Here is a 16819-nt window from a genome sequence, read left to right as displayed (position 1 = left end):
CCCCCAGATTAACTCTGCAGTCTGAGGATTTTCGTCTCCTGATGTTATTAGGACCCAGTACCATTTGGCTATCTCTTTCTTTATGGGTAAAACTTTCTGCATATCTTTCTCCAGCTCTTCGGTATCCTTTTCGTGTTCTGTGAGGCATTTTGCCCAACTAGAAAGCTGATAGTATTTGAATTTAGAGATAGTAAACTTAGTGATAGTATGAAGATCATCCCATGAGATCAGAGTTGATCCGCTTATGATTTGACCCCAGTACTTAATGTCGGCTGTTTTCAGAGGGTTTGCCAAGCTGTCTTTTAGGCAGTCTGGGGTGCCCGGGGAGTCCCATATAGGGGCCAGAGGGCTATAGTATGAGATGTTTAAGGTCCCTCTGATCTGAAACCATAGCCTGGCCGCGTCTTTCAGGACCTTCAATTTTTTTTTTTTTTAATTTTGGATGGCCGAATTTATATAGAAAGTGGTCATCTCTCTTAGTCGTTGCTTGAAGGTATTCGGGATAGTATTGGTGAACCCTCAACAATGGTCTCATGTACTTAAAGTAAAAAGCTCTGTAATACTCCCACAGATCAGGGCTGGCTATCCCTCCGTGCTCTTTTCTTCTCCTAATTTTCCTCCAAGATATTCTGGTTCTCTTAGAAGCCCAGATGAAGCTCACAATTTCTCCCTGTAGTTTTTTCAGTGAATTCCTTTTGAATTCTAAGGGAATTGTATTAAACAGGTAGGTATATTTGGGCAAAATAGTCATTTTTATTATATTTGATCTGCCTAGGAAACTTAAGGGGAGGCCAGTCCAGACTTTTAAAAGTTTTCTTGTTTCGGCTGCCACACGATTTAGGTTTATCTGCGAAATATTCTCCAGGTCATGAACTAATGTAATTCCTAGATATTTAATTTCATTTTTGATACTGGGATTGGTGAAATTTGTGTTCCAAGTCATAATCTCGGTTTTGGAGTGGTTAATCAAATAATCTGAGACTTTCCCAAAATTCTCAAGGGAAATTTTGATTTCAGATATGGAAGACTGATAGTCATTGGTGAAAAGCATTAAATCATCGGCATATAGAGCTACTTTTTTAGACCACCCCTGGTGTTTGAATGGTAGTATTTTTTCATTTTCCCTTAGAAGGTTTGCCAGTGGCTCAATATACAGGTTAAAAAGTAATGGCGAGAGGGGGCAACCTTGCCTAGTTCCTCTTTCAATGCGTATGTTATTAGTAAGATCTCCATTCACCAAAATGTTGGATCTTGGGGTCTTATAGATCTCTTTCACCATATGTAAGAAAGATTCGCCCAGGTTATTTTTTCTCATTACCTTATTTAAAAAGACCCAGTTAACCCGGTCGAACGCCTTTGCGGCATCAAAGGTGAGTATTGTGAGAGGGTTTTTTTCGGAGGTAGCAACGTCTATTGCCCCAAATAATTCATGAGTCAGGCCCTGGAGTTGTCTTCCTCTGATGAAGCCTTTTTGATCACTATGAACCAACTGGGTCATCACTCTCCCCAGCCTTTTTGCCAAGATTTTTGTGCAGATCTTATAATCACAGTTGAGTAGTGATATTGGCCGGTATGAATCACATCTTGTGGGCTTCTTTCCAGGTTTTAAGATTATAGTTATAATGGCGTCGTTCCAAGAGTCTGGGATCTTTTCGTGTTGTTTATACACCAGATTGAGTAGGTCTGTGATTTGTGGCGACAGAGTTTCTCTAAGAGCCATATATAACTCGTTTGGAAGAGCGTCCGGACCTGCAGCTTTCTCTTTTTTCAACCCTTTTATTGCTTCCTCTACTTCTTCTTTGGAGAATTCTTCATTTAGATCTTGTTTCTCTTCCTCTGTTAGGGCTAAAATGGGTAGAGTATTTAAGTAACCCTCTATTTGTTGTTCCAATGGGTTGACATCTTCGAAGTATAACTCAGCAAAGAATTTTGTAAATTCCTGCCTTATTACCGTTTCCTCAGTTGATGGTGATGACTGGCTGTCTTGTTGTATATTTACTACCTTATTCCTTGCTAGATCTGATTTTAGTTTCCAAGCTAGTAGTTTCCCACAGCCTTCCCCATACTCGTGGTTTGCTAATTTACTCGCTTCCCACTTCGTTCTTACTCTGTCTTCTAAGATGTCAGCAAGACATTCTTTTTGCCTTTGTCTTTCCTTCTCCATCTCTTCCCTTTTGTTTATTATTTGCTCACCCAGTATTTGTGCGTCCAGAAGATTTATAGAGTTTTCCAAGTCCCTTATCGTATGTTTTATTGTCTTTGATCTAAATGCCCCTTGGCTTAGTAGTTTCCCTCTAATGACTGCCTTATAGGTATCCCATGTAATTTGTCTTGATGTACCTGCTCTGTTATTTTCAAAGAAGTTTTCTGTTTCTGACCTGAGTTCCTGTATACAATGCTGGTCGAGCAGAATAGCCCGTTCAATTGTCAGTCTACTTTGCGTTTTAATTTTAGTTCTTTTTAACGTAAGCCGGACTGCAGAATGATCTGACAGGTGAGCTGGAAGGTGTTCCAGATTTGTTACCTCTTCTGAGAGGCTTCTATCAATTAAAAAATAATCGATTCTTGACCTATGTCCAAGTTTCTTGTTGTGTAGGGTGAAAGGTTGTCTTTTGTCCCCTTTTATTTTCCAAATGTCCATTAGGTCTAGATCCCTCCTATAGTTTCCAAGCCATTCTCTCATTTTTGGGAGATTTGAATGTCTTCCCGGGGGTGATCTGTCTATTTTAGGGTCCATAATTATTTGAAATCACCACCTAAAATTATTGGAGAGGTAGCTGACAATAAGTGGGTGTACAACTTTTGTAAAGGTCCCGGATTGTCTGTGTTCGGGCCATAATAACCTGCTATTGTATAGAGGTTATTCCCAATTCTTACCCTAGCTATTGCCCATCTACCTTTGTTGTCTACATCGGAATATTCAAGCTTGATTTTAAGAGTTTTCTTGAAGATTATAGCTATCCCTTTTATGTTGCATTCCTGCATACATACATATCCACCCACCCTAGATTTTTCATTATTTGGTTCCATTCTTTTTTCAGGAGGTGTGTTTCTTGTAATATGATAACCTCACTGTCTGATGTCTTTAAATACTCTAAAATCCTGTTTCTTCTGTTTTTCACCCTGAGTCCGTTTACGTTCCATGAGAGTATATTAAACTCTCTACTGTTTGACCCCATCTATTATTGCTGAGTAAAGGTAGTCATTATGACTGTACTGGTCGGAACCTTGATTTTCCAATCTTTCTGAATTATTGAGGATTTTTTGGGATTTTGTTTCCCTAATTTGCTCCCCACCCATGTTTTGTTTCATATATTTTGCTTTAACTTTATGTATATCTTGTTTACCCTCCCTGGGGAAGCCTCCTCTCTCTTTTTTTTGGGCCATTCTCCTTGCCCTTTTCAGGCTCCTGGACTCTTATATTTTTTTATTTGCGCCTATACTTTGTTCTTTCTGCCTTTTCCATAATGTAGTTTTCTAATGGTTCATGGGGTTTTCGGACCTGATATTGTCTCGGGCCATCTCAAGAAATTATTTAACCTCCTCAGGGTCTCGTATGTTGCGCATTTTATTCCTCCACATGATTCTTAGTGATGGAGGGAACTTCATTTGCACCACAGCACCGAGAGATTTTAGTTCCATCATGAATTTCCCCAGTTCCCATTGCCTGTCTTGCGAGGCTTTGGACATATCTGACCTGATCCTGAAGGACCAGTTGTCCTTACTGAAGATTCCTTTTTTTAGCGCCTCACCAAGGATTCTCTCCTTCAACGTATATGTTTTAAAATTGACGAGAATTTTCCTGGGTGTTTTCCTTTCTTTGGCTTTTCCGAATGGGTCTCGGTGAACCCTTTGTATATCCTCTTCGAGCAGTTCCTTACTTGCCCACGAGAAATGTTCTGCAAGAAGTGTTATTACAATTTTTTTTAAATCAGCACCTTCTTGATTTTCCGGTACATTCAAAATTCTTATGTTGTTTTTTCTGGCCTGGTTTTCTAGTGACTCGAGTTTCTCACTCATGTTTTTGCCCTCCTGTCTTAAGGATCTAATCTCTCTTTGGTGGGCATCGACCTTCTTGCTGAGGGCTCCCACCTCCTCTTCCACTGCTGTTACCCTGTCGCCAAGCACGTTTAACTTGCAGTCCAGTGCCTCGCATGCATCTTGAATTTTACCTTGGTTGGCCTCTGAAATCGCAAATTTGTCTCTCATTTCGCTTAATATTTTCTCCAAAAATTTCTCCATTGAGTCGACCTGAGACTCAGAGCCAGTTATGGTATTTTCTACTTCCTCTCCTACTGGGTTCCCCTCAGTGCTCAATGGAGGCGCTTCTCCTGTGCAATCTACCTCTTCCATATTTGTCGTATCTATACCTTCGGAAATTGTGAGGTCTTTCCCCCTGAATTGTGTCTTTAGGTTTGAAGGTTGCACTCCTGAGGCAGTGGAAAAGGGGTCCCTTAAATCCTGTAGGGCCGGTTGCTGTCTCTGTTTCTTACCGGGTAGGTCTTCGCCGTTCTGTGCGTTTTGTGCGAGTTGTTGGATTTTGAAAAAAGTTTTCAGAGAGGGAGTAACTTATTTTTGGGACCTGTCCCTTCTCTTCTGATTTTAGCTTCTCTGCTCTGCACTTAGGTATTGGGCGTACCTTCCTGTGCTTTTTACCGGACTTCTTCGGTGTGGTGGCCTTGAGTGCAGGGTGGTTGCCGTCCTGCTTGAGGTACTGTCTACTTCTGATAAATCTTACAAACTTGGTCTTTTCAGGTTGAGATTTTACCCCCCCCTTCTGCTCCCACAGAGAATATGTGGCTAGAGATGTAACAGGTGTCTTGGTGCTCTTCTTCTCTCTACTATCGATCTCTTCTCTGGGGTCCTCAATGACAGTGTCAGTGTCAGTTTCAGTTTCAGTATCAGTGTAGGTGTCAATCCCACTGAAAGCCCTTTCTCCGCCCCCCGCCCGATGCCTTGCTCATGGGCTGATACTTGCTGTTTTTCTCTTGCAGGACTTCTTGTCCGCCTGTTTTTTTCTCCACCGAAAGCTTTGCTTGTATCAATACACCGGGATAATCCTCTCCTTTATTTTCACGGCAAATAAATATTTCCTTCGGGACTGCGGTGCTTTTCTTCACTAATTTAAATGTGTGTGGGTGTGCTTGTATGCTGCGGCAAGAATCACTTCAGCCGGGGCCAGCGAATACTCTGCCCGTAACGCTAGGTCTGCACACCCCCAGCGAGCTCTGCCACTTTCCCCCCGGAAGTGAAAGCTGAGTCTCCAGGCAGCGCTCCGAAGGCTTCTCCTTGCTTGCGCAGCAGCCGTCCACGTCCCGAAAAACTGCCCAGCAGCGCTCCATGTCTCCCGTGTCTCTCGACCTTGATGTGGCCAGCGTTCTACGTTGCTGCTCGAAGAGTAGGTTACCATTTCATTTCTTTTTCCCACACATAGCCGTTACTGTTTTGATGTCCGTGGCTGTATGGTTTTACAATTTTAGATGTAATTGGGCGCCTCTACGCGAAGTCCTGCATGGTCGAGTCAGGAGCCTCCGACCGGACGTGTTATCCGGCCGCCATCTTCCCCCCTTCTAGGAGAGCAAAAGAGATTTTTTAGATTAAAGTCTTTTACAACATGTGTCATGTTTTTTTTAGAAATGGCTGGGCAAGAGACCTCAGGGTTTAACCAGAGATCCTCGAGCCCAATCAAGGTAAGTGTTCGTCTTACGAAGGAGAGCCAAGGGATTCCACCAGATCCTAATGTGGCCATAACAACTTTAAGTTCCTCCTTATAGCTGAGCAGCTCAGGAGTACTCCACAGCCGCCTCCAATAGAGTAGGGGCCGTGCAGCAATGACATCTGCAATTGGACGGATGTTCAAGTCCAATCTGAGCGGGACCAGAGGAGTACTTCTTGGCAGGTTCAATAACTGCCTTATAAAATTATTTTCTGTGGTGGATAGGTCTCTTGCTGATATGTAACCCCAGAGTTCCGCCCATAAAGAGATGATGCCCTGGCTTGGACTCTAAAGATTTCAATGGGGGAACTTATTATTTTATAAGTACAATTCTTTTGCACTTTTAAAATTCCCCCTGCTGCCTGGGTTAGTATTAAATTGGCCTTGGCTATTTGGGGACCCCACCCCATTTTGTCATTCAGGGTTAAACCTAGGTAGTCAAAGTTTGGGACCCTTTCTAAGGGTTTGCCTTCCATCATTGGATGAAGGCAGTTAATAGTACAAGTATTAAAAACCATGTACTTGGTCTTATTGATGTTGACCACCAAGTTCCTACGCCTACAGAATTTAACAAACTGGTTCAACACCCGCTGCATACCCATTTGGGATTTTGAAAGCAACAGGGTGTCGTCCGCAAACATTAACGCGGGAAATTTTTTAGTTTAGGAGAGTCAATGTCGTTAGTGGCAAGGAGATCATCAATAAGCCCATTGAGGAAGAGTGAAAACAGGGATGGGGCAAGCACACACCCCTGTCTAACGCCTTTCTCAATCGGAAAGGGTCCAGTTAATTGGCCTTGCTTGCCAAAACGAACTCTGGCAAAAGTGCCATCATGTAAAATCTTAAATTGGTGACATAAATATGGCGGAACCCCCATTGCTAGTAAAATGGACCATAACTGGTTCCGGTCCACCATATCGAATGCGGATTTTTAAGTCCACAAACGTAAGGTATAGACTACCCCCTTCCAAGGCCACATCCTTCCAATAAAGGACTTGCAGCCGGAATAGTTGGTCAGTTTTCGCTGTTTTGGCCCTAAATCCCGCCTGAAGCGGAGTCAAGATGTTGTTTTCATTGGTCCAAGCCTGTAAGCGCTGTAAAAGGAGCCTGGCATACACTTTTTGGGTCACATCGATAAGGCTGATGGGCCTATAATTAGAAGGTTCACGCGGGGAGCCCTTCTTATAAATAGGGATTATTTCTGCCCCTAACCAAGTACTTGGGAGTGGTAAGCCCTGCGATATCGCATTAAATAATACTAGAAGATATGGAGCCCAAACTATTGGTTCCTCTCTATAAAGATCACCTTGGATCCTATCCAATCCCGGAGCTTTGTTCGATTGGATACTTGAAATAGCCAGTTGAACCTCAGCCAGCGTGAATGGTGGTATTGACCACATTGGGTCCGTGGCCAATAGGCTCGGTGGGGGCTCACTTATAAGTGTAAGAGGGAGAGGATAGAGCTCTTTAAAATGGGAAGACCATGTTTCTTCAGAAATGTTTGGGTCGATTGTAGTCCTGCCCTCTGATTTCCCAGGATGGACAAGATTCCAAAACGACCTTGAATCCTTTGCCGCAAGTGCAGATGTAATGGCAGACCAACGCTCTGCTTCCCATTCGGATTTTGCATTTCTTAAAATTTTCTTGTATTCCTGCCTAGCATCTGTAACACCCGGTTTATTGCCTTACTTTAGGGCCAATATTAGTGCACCTTTCGCGTCCCTACAGCACTTATTGAACCAGGGGTTTCCATCATCGCAAGATTTCGGCTTGAAGGTACCTGTCTTGTAGAAGGTGTCCTTCAGTGTTGTAACCATTTCCCTATGTATGCCTGTAAGGTCGCCCTTATCATCGTCCGAAGGATTGATAATACTAGAGTTTACCCTTTCGAGCAAGGGGATTACATTCTGATACATTTTTGCCATATTATCAGTGGACATCTTCACAGTTGCCCATCGAACTTTCCTCCCACCCTGCACTATTCTCAGATCACTACTTGGAATAATCATCATTGCAATATCCTCTATGGACAGTTGAAAGTCCATCTCAATAGTCAACCAATTGTGATCGCTTTCGATCCGAGAAGGGACTCTAAAATCCAGGATTTTGGGCCACAAGGCCAGGCTGACCATAAAATAATCTATTACAGAAGCATGCCCCATACCTCTGTAAGTTGACTGGGCTGGAATATCACCCAAAAGTCACCCATTACAGGCTCTAACAGAGAACGTGCAGGTGAGGGGAGTCAACTGGAGAGCAAGAGCTGTCCAGTTTTTCACAGGATAGGCAGTTGGGTAGGAAACTGACCAGGTTTCGTCTTCTTCAGTTGTGATTGGAGGAACCCCTTGCAGAGGTTCAAAATGACAATTGAAGTCTCCTCCAATCAATAAGACAACATCACCCCCAAGCGAATGCAATATGGTAGTCAGTTTATCTAGAGTGGTAGAGGTTCCCCCCGGTCAGACTGGCCGTAAGTAAATATTAATAAGTGCCAGTTTTGGTGTTTCTTTATGTAACATCAAGATGCACGTCAGATCAGGACTATTTGTTTCTAGCCTTTTCAGCGTGAATCTGAGGTGAATACCCACCCATATGCACAACCCCCCGAGGGTCTATCTCTCTGGCCTTTTACTGCAGGTTCCACAAAAGATACATAACCCAATCTATGAGTGGGGTTTACCACCCACGTTTCCTGGAATAAGCAGAGACCATGTAAATCTACAAATGTGCACCAATCCGGGATGTCTAGATTAGGTGTAAGACCTGCTATATTCCAGGATAAGATTTTAAGGGACCCCTTTACTAATATCTGCCTATTTCCCAAACTTTCCTCCTGTCCGGGCCCAGGGTGTCCACACACCCCAGGGCCAGCTGGTTGCTGATCTAAGGGTGGGCGGGCAATCTGTTTTTGAACCGAGGGTGTGGGGTTATCAATCACGAGGGAACACAGGCCATCCCCTGGCTCCCTAGCGATTGCATTGGATTTTCCCTCAAGAGACGTTATTGCTTCAGTGGTAGGGGGGGGGGTCAATTACATGGTTCACCACCCTCGAGTAATCTTCCCTGGTAAACGGCAGACCTTCCACCCTTTTATTGTCATCCATTAGATGCACTGTTAGGGGACTGGGAGGCATATAAAGTCAATCTACTTGGTCTAGCAAGTTGTATCTGTTGTCTACTGGAAATCCCAGCACTTCATTCCTAACCCGTCCACCCCTAGTTCTCTCTACATGGTTCCGGGAATCCTCTTGCTGGCACCATAGGTCATAAGTCCTGAAATTAGTATCACAGAGTACATTAGCCGGTTGGTAAACAATATCCCAGCATTAGTGTTTTGATGGTTGTATCAGGACTAGTATGATACATACTACACACATGATCAACTGACCTGTAATCCTCAAAGTTTATGATTACGCAATTCCCCTCCACATTTTTTGGTTTCCAGCCCACCCACCCACCCCCTTCTAACAAACAAAATTTTGCATTGGATGTCTCTTGGCAAGGGTCTACTGGTATTCAGCCAATGCATCGTTTTGTTCTTAAGTTCCCCGTACAATTCTTGTCTGTCGTTCGCCACCTTAGGGACCCCTATAAGGACGGCCACGTACGGAGCACTTTCCGGAGGTAAGTTGATGAGTGGAAGGTAAGTGGAAAAATCATTTCCCCAAGATTGATTTTTAGGTGTTTTTCCTGGGGTTTTAACTTTAGCAGGTATGGCGGGTTGCGGGGGCTGGGCCTTTCTCACAGCTGTGGGAGCAGTTTTAGGCCCTGGTGTATTGCAGCCTGGGTTTGACCCCTGATTAGTATTCGCAGGGGATAGACCACTAAGACTAGTAGTTATCGGCTTTGACGGCTTTGGCTGGGTCTGGGGAACATTCACCGTGGTGACCGAAGCTTTAATTTGCGTTTGGACAGCTCAAAATTCCTTTACAAGGTCTATATTTTTCACAAGTAATTCCTCCATTTTCCCCAGCCTTTTTTCAATATATTTCAGTCTTTGTTCCATAGGCTGGATGACAGAAGATAAAACCATAAGTAGTTTCCCCACCAATAAATCTAGATCAAAGGAGCCTGAAGGTGTAGAGTCAGTGCCAACTTTAAGAGGGCTGTCTGAAAGAACTACAGGTGTACTATACTCAGGTTGTTCTACAATTGATGGTTCCGGTTGACTGTTATGTTTAGGCTGTTTTGGTATTCTTCCCCGGAGTGGAGCTCCGGCCCTCTTCCTTTTAGGAATTGCACCCTCTTTACTTTTTGTGCTATCCGGCAGGTTTTTACTCACTTCTGGATAGTCAGATGTTATATGAGCAACCCGCCCGCGTGGTGAATGAATTGACCCATCCGCCCGGTCGGGTGTATTGGTATCAGTGGAATTTAAGTAGCCAGGATACCCCTCATTTGCAATGGTTTGCGCAGGGGGACCTGGTGAACACGCTTGTGCAGCTGGACCCAGAGATGATCTCCTTAGGAAGACTGGATCCTGTGACATACAGCGATCTGTCATCGCGATTTCACGTTCCATTACTGATGATCCTCTCAGGATAAATTGATCTAATGTCCCTGCTACGTGCCCTGTAGGTTTCTGACAAAGAAGAGGTGAAGATCCAAAGATTCCAGGGCTATATCAGTTTTCACAGGATTTTCTATAAGCAAGGAAGACACACTCAAAGCTATGGACCTCTTGAGCTTTCTGAAATTATACAGTTTTGAGAAGGGGAGAGTGTGTGTTCCGTTTCTATGGCCGTATTCTTTTTAGAGGCTAAATCCTGTTTTCAAAGTGTTCCATTCAAAAAGCCAGATTATTCCAAGTTTGAACAGAAAATCTTTATTAGTGCATATTAGAGCATGGACAGCCGACACGTGTTTCGCCCCCTGTGGCGATTGGCGCCAGGGCTTTCTCAAGGCTATTTAAACATTTGTTTGCATATACGATGCACTTCTTCCAATTTTTCAAAAGTTCTGGTCAATTTGTTCCAATATTAAAGTTTTTTCTGGATTGTGAATTTCGAGATGAATCTCCTGGCGCACAAATGGTCTCTACGGGAACTCCGCGTCCTGCATGGTTCGCGCAGTGCCCTGTAGGTGTCGGTTTCATGCCCCTTCTAGCTGCCATATTGGCTGGAAATTAGAGCAAGTTATAGATAGTACTCACAGTTCCGACTAGACATCAGAGGGTTGGCCCGGTTCGGTCTCTTTCGGTCTGTGACGAGCTTGGACGGGCCCGCCCTTGGCCCGGGCTTCTCCCGGCTCGTCCCGCAGTGCGCGGTAATGGTGCAGTCTTTAAACCACCTGTGGAGGGCGTGGCGGGAAGGAGTGTCCCAGCCCAGCTGGATTATGGGCAATGTAGTTCAGCCTCCCTCTCGGCCGTATAAAGCCCCCAAGTGCGGGCGTTTCCCGCAGAGCAGGAAACGCGAGAAGTATGCTGGTGACACCTCAGTAGAATAGGGGAGCGTGGTTCTCCACCTTAGTGTAGCCCCTGGTGCTCTGAAAAATGATAATCCGCTTGTCTCTGCTGCCGCTTTCCACGGTGCGCGGTGATGGTGCAGTCTTTAAACCACCTGTGGAGGGCGTGGCGGGGAGGAGTGTCCCAGCCCAGCTGTATTATGGGTGATGTAGTTCAGCCTTCCTCTCGGCCGTATAAAGCCCCCAAGTGCGAGCGTTTCCCGCGGAGCGGGAAACGCGAGAAGTATGCTGGTGACACCTCAGTAGAATGGGGGAGCGCGGTTCTCCACCTTAGCGTCGCCCCTGGTGCTCTGAAAAATGATAATCCGCTTGTCTCTGCTGCTGCTTTCCGCGGTGCGGGGTGATGGTGCAGTCTTTAAACCACGTGTGGAGGGCGTGGCGGGGAGGAGTGTCCCAGACCAGCTGGATTATGAGCGATGTAGTTCAGCCTCCCTCTCGGCCGTATAAAGCCCCCAAGTGCGAGCGTTTCCCGCAGAGCGGGAAACGCGAGAAGTATGCTGGTGACACCTCAGTAGAATGGGGGAGCGTGGTTCTCCACCTTAGCGTAGCCCCTGGTGCTCTGAAAAATGATAATCTGCTTGTCTCTGCTGCTGATTATACCTTAATTGCATTCCAATTAATTTAAGGAAGACAACAGGAAGTACTACCGAGGTCGGGCTTACATCCCCCCCACCCGCCCAACTGCCAATTAGGTCAAGGGAGCCACGGGTCAAAAAAGTTTGGGAACCACTGCTCTAGACTAACAAAAAATGCATTTAATCTAAATACAAATTACTGATACACAATAAATATAGATATAAATGGTTTATCATTTTATCATTGATATTCTTATATCTTTTTTTGTATAGAAAGATATTTTTATAAATAATGTACACAAATTGATGAACAAATTTGACAAACTCTATAATATTGTAAGAACCACATGTAATCTCTTGCCTAGACAGTAGATACCTTTCGATTTTCAATTAATTTAGTATGCACAATATTCTTTTCCTTTTTTCTTTTTTTCAATTCACTAATTTGATCAAAAGATGAAAACTCATGTGTCTCGAATGACTAGTTATAGAGAGACTGGCGGCTTGTTGGAAAACAAAAGCAACGCGTTTCGGCTAGGCCTTCATCAGTGGTTACTTATAGGTGTCATGATGACACTGCCCGCAAGTAGTTGAGAGATATGAATTATCTCTATCTTAAGTACACAACAACTTTTCTTAAAATCTTCTTTTCATGGCACTATATTAATTGCATTTCATCTAGTGAGGGTCCCAATTAAGGTAAGGACAAAATAGGGGAAACTTGCAACCTCTTCACAGATATACTGTCTCTTTTTCTTGAGAAGTTACTCCATGTCGGTTTATGCATTGCGGCATTGTGAGAAGTTGGCCTGATATATGATGTCTCCAATTCTGGGGGCACCTTGTATCAGTCCAAACAATCCCTTATGGTGATGGTTGTAAGTCAACCTTATAGACAAGCTATCCTAAGGGTAGCATGGACTAAGCAGCCTTAAAGGCTTAACTCAAGAGGTCGTGTTCAGCAAGCTGTTTTACCAATCACAATCCTGGAATATCAAATGAAAGGACACCACACAAGTTATATATTATAAAAAATATATGTATTTATTACTAGAATAATCCTCTGTACTCTTTATGAGTGCAGGGCACAAGCGTTTAAACAAAAGCACAGTTAAACATATGAAAGATGCACAATTATGGATGAGGCCCAGGGGCCACGCAAACCATATAATAAGAAAGTGGTATAAGAGATACCAATCGAACAGTGGTTAGGCCTAGGGCCTAGGGAATCGCTGGGAGCAGTCGGGACTTGCAATGCTGAAGTCGGGAAAAGCCCGCGGGATTCGGGTGCAGCGCTTAAAGCACAGGTATGCACCAATACAAAGTCAATGGTGCGTAAAAGTTATAAAGTTACTGTTTAAGGAGACTTCCGCTTAACCTAGAAGGATGAAACTTTAGACACATAGACTAGAGGTGTGTACCAGTGTGGGAACACTGTTGTTGCTGAGTTACCTCACCCACAGGAAGCGGGTGCACAGGTGCGAAGTAGTGTCAGGTTTCGTCACGCAGGTTGATGGTGCTTGGAGCTGAAGATGCTGCAGGCGTCGAGAAGAGAAGTGTCCGGTGTGATCCAAGGGTGGATCAAAGCTAAAGATGATCTGAAAGCAGAGGGGACAGAGTCTGGGTCACTCAGCAGTGACCAGGGTGGAACCAGGAAGGAACCAGGCAATGTCGGGCGCAATCAGGTCGTTGGTGGGAAGCTTGTCTCCGCTGCCACGTGGACTCTGGGGCACCGAGGGTGTCCAGGAGTGGATCACGAGCTGTCCAATGCAGGCTCTTGCTGTCGGCGGTGTCGGTTTCTGGATCGGAGAAAACAACTCTTGGCAAGCGCAACCCACGCAGGATTCGAAGATCGCTTAATACTCGGACCAGGAAGGTCAGAGCGGGTGCTCCTTTTCAGGGGAGTGAGGGCAGGTCTGGAGCAACCAGACTCACAAGTTAGATCTCAAAGTTCATCAGCACAGGGGCCACAAGCCAACAGGCAACTGACCGTGCCAACGCATTGAGCCAAAAGATGCAGAAGGGCCCCACGCAGCACTCGGTGAGTGTAGAGGGGTGAGCTTCGGTGCAAGAGAGGCTCAGGGATGGGGCTTCTCAAACCCCAATGCACAGTTTCGAGGGTCACTCGTGGACTGCACGGTCAGCGTCTTGTGGTCTTTCCAAGATGGTGAGCCCCGCGCTTCCGGTCGCCTCCATGGGTCTCAGCTTTGCAGGGACTGTGGATCGGGCTGTTAGAAGGCAGGCACGCTTGGTCATGTTGAACTCTGTTGCTCGAGTTCTGGCGGGAACTGCAACAAAGCAAACATTGAGGTGCTGGATGGTGCCTGTTTGCACAGGGTGGTCACTCCTTGACCACAAGGGAGATTCTTCAGTCTTCTACGTCGAGTAGGATGTCGAAGGGTCCAGAGTTTTGTTTCATAAATTTCAGTCAGGATAATCTGAGTGCTTTGGCACTGCTCCCAATCTTATACCAATCTAGGGGGCAGGATTACCTGCTAGGTCCCTCCTATGGGTGGGACCCAGGAAAGGGGTGGTTACACCCCTTTCCCTTTGTCCAGGGTCGCACTGGGACTGGGGCTGGTGTGCCCCAGAACCGGTTTGACCGGATTATGCAAGGGGAAGCCTTGTGCGCCCCAGGCACTGTCTGATTTCATTCAGCCCTCCCTGCCCCAATACACTATCTCCTGTCTGGGGAGGTGTAGCACCTCCCTGCGACAGGAAACCCTTTGTCCAGGCCTCCTCTGCCAAGTTTCGGTCAGCAGCAGGAGGTCAGACTTGTGTCGGTGGCAGCAGCATCCATTTTGTGATGCTGAGGCTCTGGTTAGAATTAACCGTGTTTCAGTAAAGTAACATGTCTTCTCCCTCTAGAAGGGTGGAATGCTATCCCCGTCGACAGGACTGTAGAGGGGATAGTATTCCAAATCGTATTACACCTTACACGACATGTTTTAATAAAGCCAAACCAAAGTTAGCACATAACGGCGATGGATTATAATGCACTTAAGAGTATATGGTACAGCATTATCCCGGAACAGCTTAGGGAGTTGTTCCCGGCAGCTGCAGACAGGCTCAGCTCATGCTCGAGCACCATCTCACGTTAAACCACGCACTCTGCCTCCAGGATTGATAAGGCCTGCCATAGGAGTGACTTATAGGTTTATATGTGTCCAGATATAGGTTTAGATATAGGTATACCATATCTAAGCAAGAGGTGATTACACCAACTTGCCCCAGCTGAGTGATCAGCCAGTTGTGTCAATTTAAGAACCAGCCAGGGGTGGCAACAGCTATGCTGCAGCTACTGGTAGGCCTTGGATGCACTTATGCCCTTGGCACCTATGGTGCACTGCATAGGGGATGACAAGGTGTCCAGTACTAATTTGGTTATGTACCTATAGTAGATGTCTGTGAATTTAGAGAGAGAACAGCAGGCTGTGGGTCTGATTATCAGGCCCACAACCACATTAAGTCGAAAACCAGTGAAGCAAAAAGCAAAAATTGGGGTGACCATAGGATAGCAGACCCTACTCTCCTACACAACCCCCCCCCCCCAAACGCAGGGACATTAAACTTAACCTTGACCAGATAAGTCTTCATGTTCTAAGTAGAAGTACCTGGAGAGACCATCTGCATTACCATGGTCAGTCCCTGGGCGGTGCTCCACTGTAAAGTCCATCCCCTGTAGGGAAATGGACCACCTGAGTAGTTTGGGGTTTTCACCCTTCATCTGATTTAGCCACAAGAGGGACTTATGGTCTGTCTGAATTAGGAAGTGAGTTCCAAACAAGTATGGCCTCAACTTCTTCAGGGCCCAAACCACAGCAAAGGCCTCCCTCTCAATAGCTGACCAACGTTTCTCCCTGGGGGTCAGCCTTCTGCTAATAAAAGCAATGGGCTGGTTTTGACCATCTACATTAAGTTGTGAAAGCACAGCTCCCACCCCCAACTCAGAAGCATCTGTTAGTTGCAGAGCACATGGCCTTCTTCAGGTCATCAAATGCCTTTTGACAGCTAACTGTCCACTGAACCTTTTTGGGCATCTTCTTGGATGTCAAGTCATTTAATGGTGTCACAATGGACCCATAGTTCTTTACAAACTTTCTGTAATACCCAGTCAGGCCCAAGAAGGCTCTGACTTGTGTCTGGGTAGTTGGAGGAGCCCAGTCCTGTATGGTCTGGATCTTGCTCTCCAATGGTTGAACCTGACCCCCACCTACTAGGTGACCCAGGTACACAACCTTGCTCTGCCCTATCTGGCACTTGGTAGCCTTGATTGTCAGGCCTGCCTTTTGCAGGGCCTCCAGAACCTTCTTCAGGTGGATCAGGTGATCCTCCCAGGTGGAGCTAAAGACAGCAATATCATCTAGATATGCTGCACAAAAGTCATCCAACCCAGCAAGGACTTGATTCACCAACCTTTGGAAGGTGGCAGGTGCATTCTTCAAACCAAAGGGCATTACCACAAACTGATAATGCCCACTTGGGGTAGAGAATGCTGTTTTGGCTTTAGACTCTTCAGCTAACCTGATTTGCCAATAGCCAGCTGGCAAATCAAATGTGCTCAGAAATGTGGCTGAAGCTAACTTATCAATGAGCTCATCTGCCCTTGGAATGGGATGAGCATCTGTCCTAGTGACAGCATTGAGACATCTGTAGTCCACAAAAAACATAATTTCTCTCTTTCCATCTTTGGTATGGGGTTTTGGCACAAGGACTACGGGCTGGCCCATGGGCTCTCTGATGGCTCAATCACTCCAAGTTCACACATCTTTTGTACCTCAGCCTTTATACAATCCCTGACATGGTCAGGTTGCCTGTATATTTTATTCTTCACAGGCAGACTGTCACCAGTGTCCACCTCATGGGTGCACCAGTTAGTTTGACTGGGTGTGAGAGAAAACATATGTCTATGGCCTGCAGCACCGGTCTGCAGTCCATCTGTTGCTGGTCAGTGAGGCTGCCTGCCAAGGCTACTCCATCAACTGAACCATCGTCAGGGTTCTGGGACAACAAGTCTGGGAGAGGGTCACTCTCTTCCTCCTGTTACGCATCTGTGGCCATGAGC

The sequence above is a fragment of the Lissotriton vulgaris genome, chromosome 8 (assembly GCF_964263255.1).
Source record: "Lissotriton vulgaris chromosome 8, aLisVul1.2, whole genome shotgun sequence".
Classification (NCBI taxonomy): Eukaryota; Metazoa; Chordata; class Amphibia; order Caudata; family Salamandridae; genus Lissotriton; species Lissotriton vulgaris.
The sequence above is the reverse complement of the archived record's forward strand: the minus strand, read 5'-3'. Positions refer to the sequence as shown.